The sequence below is a fragment of the Vigna umbellata genome, chromosome 3 (genome assembly GCF_029865625.1).
Source record: "Vigna umbellata cultivar VRB3 chromosome 3, Vumbellata_1.0, whole genome shotgun sequence".
In the NCBI taxonomy this organism is placed as follows: domain Eukaryota; kingdom Viridiplantae; phylum Streptophyta; class Magnoliopsida; order Fabales; family Fabaceae; genus Vigna; species Vigna umbellata.
This window is the reverse complement of record NC_142167.1, coordinates 29,329,403-29,336,198: the sequence shown is the minus strand read 5'-3', so window position 1 is coordinate 29,336,198 and position 6,796 is coordinate 29,329,403. Positions and strand designations below refer to the sequence as shown.

The 6,796-nt window shown below is 35.3% G+C and overlaps 1 pseudogene; it reads right to left on the bottom strand.

The window, feature by feature from the left end:
• Positions 1 to 2,391: 2,391 nt before the first annotated feature.
• On the bottom strand, positions 2,392 to 4,309 carry LOC124823850 (soyasapogenol B glucuronide galactosyltransferase pseudogene; annotated as a pseudogene).
• Between the last annotated feature and the right edge of the window lie 2,487 nt (positions 4,310 to 6,796).

The window sequence follows — 6,796 nt, the reverse complement described above, 5'->3', positions numbered from 1 at the left end:
AAAACCCTGCTCAGGCCATTTAAAACGCACTCCCAAACTCTGCACACTGACGCCAGGTGTCAAGAATGGAACGTTCGAAAATCAGTAGTGGAAGACAGGTGTCCGTATGAGAGTGCGCGTTTGTTTTGCCTGGGAAAGAAAAATGATTTTTTCTGAAACACTTCTTCCCACTCTCTACAAGCACCCTTCTTCCTCCTGAAACCTGACCTTTCATTTTCTCATCCTTCTCTCTAGAAAGCTTCCATCTTCTCTCTACTGTAACTCACTACTCTTTTCTCCGATCAACATTCAGAAACCGTAGGATCGTTCCCTAGGTCGTGAGTTTCAATTGGGACCGAACAGTTTCAGAATCTGAAGCTGGTAAGTTTCTTCCCTTAGCTGTTCGTTCTTAGGTTTCATGCAAAACCAAGTTTTGGCTGCATGCAAGGGTATAGTCTAAGTATTTCGATTTTCATGTGTTTAGATTAAGTTGGGATTGTTAAGTGATCGTGTGGATAGAAAGCTGTAAGCGGGCGAACCAAAACCTTGCATATAGAACGTTTCAGTCACGAATCCGGGTAAGGGAAGCTTATTTGATTTAATTCATATTTTGTGTTTTGTGTGAACGATCGCTGTTTGATTGAACGAATATGGTGTATGTTGGTTGGCCTGTATGATGATGTTTGATATTTAAGAATGTGAATATGATTATCACTTTGAAGTATGAATGAATAATGTGAATTCTAAAGAATGTAAATCGATATTTGATATGAATTTATAAAGTATGAACTGATATATTGAATCCTGAGTTAGAAATAGATGAAAATTTGAAATATGAAATTCCCACTATGATAATGTACGTTCGTAATCGAACGGTCCTCTACCGTTCGGTTTTCTAGTATACAGTTTAAAATGAAATTCTTTCATTCGGAAAGAACTCTGGTTGAGAACGAGCGTCCTTTTGTGAAATGCTATGTTTGAGCGTTCGGCTCAGACTAGTGGTATCCGAGTATCTGAAATAAAATAATAATATCTTTATACCCTCGTACTTTAGAATAAGTAGCGCTCGGTCCTATACCTAGCGTCCGTCCTAAGTAGTGCTCGGTCTTATACCAAGTGCTCGTACTATCGTATAATCAACCTTGATAAAATAACGTTCGTTCAACTATAATAATATTTCCCTTTTACCCATGTTCGGTCATTTACTGGCATCGGATTTCCGTATGTGAATTACTCCAAAGATAGCTCTCAACATTCTTGGTTCTTCTCCTTACATTGGATCCGATCTAAAATCTCCATAATGGAATTATTCTTTAAATACCAGTGTGAGCTCAAACGAGTTAGTTCATTTAACTGACTCACGTGGAAATTAACGTTCGTCACAGATTTCCTTAGTTTATTTGGTCCCTTTTACCTACAAGTACTTCTCTTAGTCTTATTCTATTCTGAACAGGAAAATCATTGGTAAAATTCTTATCGTTCGTCCTCGTCCTTCAGAGGGCTAGACGTTCGTTATTTTATGTCCAGGTAACTAAGGAGTATAATAATAATAAAGTAAAGGATTATAAAGGGTGAACATTATATGGAATGAATATACGATTATGGAATTTGAACGAGCGTTCCGGGGAGGAACGACTCATGTATTGAATATTGGAATTGGTAAAGTATGATTGTGGTTATGCTAATGCTGGCAGTTCATCCTGATGTTCCGTGAGTACTCGTCCTCACGTAGAGGGGGGTAGGTCATGTGTGGGAACGGCAGGAGGTCCTAGTCCTTAGGGGTACTTTGGATAGGGCTAACCTCGAGTGGCAGCTGTTGAATGTATCCCAGTTACTACATCACTCGGGTGCAAGAACGCCTGTAGCTACACAGATTCATACAGTCCGGACGGTCTGTCTAGTGATAGATTTAGTATGATTATACATGTTGAACTATATGCTTGTGTGTTGTTTGGAATGTTTAATTTAAATGTTGATGTATGAATTAAATTACATAAGCTTACCCTTCGTTTTTCCTTGTGTTGTCTCGTACTTGTACGTCCGTCCTGTCATTGCAATGATCATCCGTGTGGATGTGAGCAGAAGGAGAGGCATTGCTAGAAGACGTTATTGAAGAAGAAAACCTAGTAGACGTGGAAGTCAAAGCCGAGCCCTAGAGCGTTCGTTTAATTTTAGATGTTATCTTTGTAGTTTTTGAACGTTCGGTTATTTGTCTTTGTAAAACCGTTCGTCCCGAACTTCTATTATTTTTGAATTACTAAATGGAATTCTGTAATTAGCCTTTTGGTTTATGAACTCAAATTTTAGTGTAAAGACTGCATTGTTTTACTGTTAAATGTAATTAATTCTATTATATGGTGATTACTGTAATTTGGGATGTTACACCATATAACACGTAACATTGACAAAAAGTTGTTAAAATGGAATTGTTAACTTATCACTGTCATTACAAAGTCTAAATCAAAAAACGCAGACATAACTTTTTTTTTTATTCTAAGAACTTCCTTAAAACACGTGGTGACATTTGGGATATCAGTAGGCCAAAGTGTTGTTTTTTCTTAACTCTCACTTCGTCATAATTTCCTCAGAACCCTTAAATTATTAGGGGCACAACGAAATACCGACAAGAAACCTAGCCGTTGTAAGCGGTTTATTCATCTTGTTAAAAGGCTTCAGAAAATCATCAGATACATCTCCTAGAGCCATTTCATTGCTGCTCCATTTCAGTTATCTAACTTACTTCTGCAAGTGCTTTAGATATCTTCAATGATTTAAGCTCATCTATCAACTGAATCAAGTTGTTGTAAGAGTGTCCACCCTTCTCTATAGTCTTCTTGGAAGCATCACCCAATTTTATTGCTCTCTTTCTCATTTCTCTGCCCTCTTCTGTCTCCATCAACTGTAAGACAGCCTTGATAATCTCTTCCCCTTCCACCACGTTATCCTTGTCACCTAATGCCCAAAACTTGTTTTCCTTAGCTCCCACTGAAACTCCAACCTTCAACACATCAACTATCAACCTCTCATTGTAAAATTGTTCTGCAAACATAGGCCATGTGATGACTGGCAATCCAGCACTCAAGCTTTCAAGAAGAGAGTTCCAACCACAGTGAGACACAATGCCTCCTATGGCAGGATGATTCAATATCAGCAGCTGTGGTGCCCAGTTCCATATGATAAAACCCTTCTTGCTTTCTTTCATCTTATCCTCAAACTCTTGCAGGAAACTGTATTCGTTCTCATCTGCATCCTTTTTCCTCACGACCCAGATGAAACTATGACCAGAATTTTCAAGCCCGTAAGCCAGTTCTGCAAGTTGAGCATGATGGAGCCTAGTGAGGCTTCCAAAATTCACATAAATTACAGAGTCATTCGGCTCAGTGTTAAGCCAAGTTAGCCACTCTGGCTCTTCTGGAAGGTCCTCCTTGTGTTCCCTATTGATCTTTTGTCCATCATCCTTGTTAACCCAGGCTGAAACTGGTCCAATACTCCAAGATTTGATCCCCACTATACTCTTATGAAGTTGCTCATACTCGCTTTCAAGTTCATGAAAACTATTATAGAGTGCTCCATAGCTTCTTCTCTCTGATGCAAACATTAGCTCAAAATAGTATGAGACTTCTTCACGAACCCTTTGCCAGTTTGCAAGCTGTAGAGGGGTCATTTCTATTCTATGAGGAAAACCAGGAAATGAAAATTTGTCGGTATCTGACACTAACCTCTCCTGAGGCCTGTGCTGCATGACAGAATGAGTAGCACAGTCGGACAGGTAGCTTGAGCTGCAAAAGAAGATTCTTGGAATACCCAGTTCTGCTGCGGATTCCACAGTCCAAGGATAAAACATATCACTCACTATGCAATCTGGATGAAGATCTTGAAACAGAAGCTGAATATGATCCTTGAGCATTGATATTCCACGACTGATTCGGCCCAGTAGTTCTAGGGAAGTGCCATCTTTGATGTTTTCAACCCCTTCAGGAAGACCTACTTGAGCTGCAGGGAACGGAACCAGTTGGGTTCTGATATGGTATCCATGGCTGAAGTCACTGTCGATGGCATTTTGGAAAGTTAAGGCATTTGCGGGGGTTAATATAATGGTGACATTAACACCATGCCTAGCAAATAACCTTGCTGTGTCGATCATGGGGTTCATATGGCCAGGAGTTGGATATGGAAGAAAAGTGACATTCAATTGGTGTTGGTGTTTAGTATCCATAGCTTTGGCCATCTATGAGGTTCTATTTCTTTGCTTTCAGACAACTTTCTGTGATACCCACACAATGGTTATAGACTTATATATATAAGCTTAAAAATTGTTAGCAAGAAAAAGATTTTTGTCTTTATAAAAATTGTAAGGGATATGTTTTTCTGTACTCAGGATAATATTTATATTTTTTTTTATTGAACATACATCTTTTAACAAAAATGAATAATAAATTTTTTGAATTAAATAAAAAAAGTGTGAATGAATGATATATATGAATTATTGGGAAATACATGCAAGGAGGTTATGCGTGGCATTGAATTAGTTGACATTATGAGAAGGTGGGAGGAGCACAGTACTTATGTTGTCTTCGTGGCTAAAAACTGCTCTTTCACATTTGAAGTGTCCACAGTGCAATGTTACACGGATCCTTTTCGTTTTTATTGGTGTGCTATGATCAATATAACACGAAGGAAACGAGTACCAATAATAATATAATAATAGTTCAAGTCATCAATCATTCAAACTTTTCTTCAAAATAGCCAGTAATTAAGAACCTCCCCCGAAAACAAAACTTTAAAAAAATTAAATAAAATGAACTTCCCTTGTTTGAGGGGTTTATGAAGTAATTGCCTAACAAAATCAGGATTCTTTCTCAATTTGGAATATGTATGTTTTATATTCATTTTGTAATCACAAAATATTTCATGATGAAAAATATTCTTTGACTCACCTAAGTTTTTTACATGATATTATCTTTACTCACTTTTTCTTTTTTTCTTTCTTGAAAAAATATAAAACGTTATACTTTTATGACCATTTTATTCTTATATCATGTGTCAAATGAATTTAAAAATGTGTCATATTACCATTTCTTTATTCCATGGTCAAGCGCCTTTGTAAAGATATATATAGAGGTTGTTCTAAAGATCAAATTGGTAGAAGATAGTATGAGATGAAATAGTTGTTAAAGTTTCTCTTAAACAAGCTGACAATCAATTTTTGTGTATTTAGTATATTGGTAAAAGTTGAAATTAAAATTATGTATAATGTAGACTATCACAAGAGAAACTTGTTGTGCTATACGAAATTACATGAAAATCATTAAGCAAATATGTCAGCCATTGCAGCTTACATGTTCCGGAGGTCTAAGCATGACATTATGCTTTTGAGGAGATCTCAAGTGTTTTGTTTCTTGCCTTTCCATGATAACAAGATTTTAAGAAAGATGCAAAATCCAATAGTGGAACTATGCATATACCTTAAGATAGTCACACAAATTTTTTAATTGAATATTTGAGTTACGTAAGTAGATAATAGAATATACCTTAAGATAGTGAAACCTTGATATACTTCAAAACATGTTGCGGTGCTTGATGATGATGCTTAGAAGGATAGTGAAACCTTGTATATTTTATTTTGTCTAAATCTCTTGGCTAAGAAATAATTTGAAATTGATATTTAATTCTAAAGGCAACATTCAAAACAAACTTCACCGTCCAAACAGTATCTTGCCAATGTTATATCATTCACATATATAAGTAATAAAAAAAAAGTATTGCTTCTTCTAATAAAAAAAGAGTTATCAACTATTAATTACTTGAACTTGATAATTTTTAAGATGGAGGTTACCTTATTATAGCACTTCTAATCTAATAAAGTCGAAAGAGTGACAACATTGATTATGTTAGCTTGTAAGTGAAATAATTCATTGAATGACATTTTTAGGGTTACCATTTAATAAAGTAAAAATTTGAAATTTAATATTTTCATGAAACTGAAAAGTTATATAAAGTAAATATAATTATTTGTTGAATTTAGGTTCATAACTAACTTTTTGCATAGTATAATTGAAATTCAACATAGAAACTTGAAGACTCCAATCATAAGATTCAAATGTAGAGACAAGGATTACTAAAGTTGAGTGAAAATAAAATGGCAAACAATTATAAAGAGAGAACATTGTTGTTAACACTACTACAAAATTGTTAATAAATAATGTAGAAAAAGATAGGCCAATACTCTCAAACAAGAGGGGTGAATTGGTTTGACTTTAAAAATTAAGTTCTGTCAAAATCTTTTCGAAATCTTTGATATTTCTTGTGTTGAGATTGTTGATAGGGGAGCACTGATTTAGCTAAACCTACAATCTTAGAGCTTCTGGTTTTTGGTGATGACAACATAATTAATAACACATGTGTTGTTTATGTGTTACATGTTCTATTGCTTACACGCTATATGTTTTAATCAATGTGTAAATCTGTTTAAAGCATTGAGAACATGATTGTGTTGATACATTGCATTTCATTGTGCTATATAATTGATTTTATTGGTGAATGCGTGTCTGATGTTTTATAGAAGGAAAACCACAAGCACTTATGTTGAACTTTTAATTGTGTGACAAAACAGTAGTTTTAAGTCGACTTCATTATGAAGTGAGTCGATTAAAACTCGTGGCTTTGCACAAACCATCTTCAAAGTGTGCTGTGAGATTTTCAAAGTGAATTTTTTTCAAAACTTTGTTTAACTGTGTTACATAGTCGATTACATGCAACATGCATTCGACTAAGTCTGTTACAGTTTTGAAATTTTGTTAATGCTTGTATTAAATGG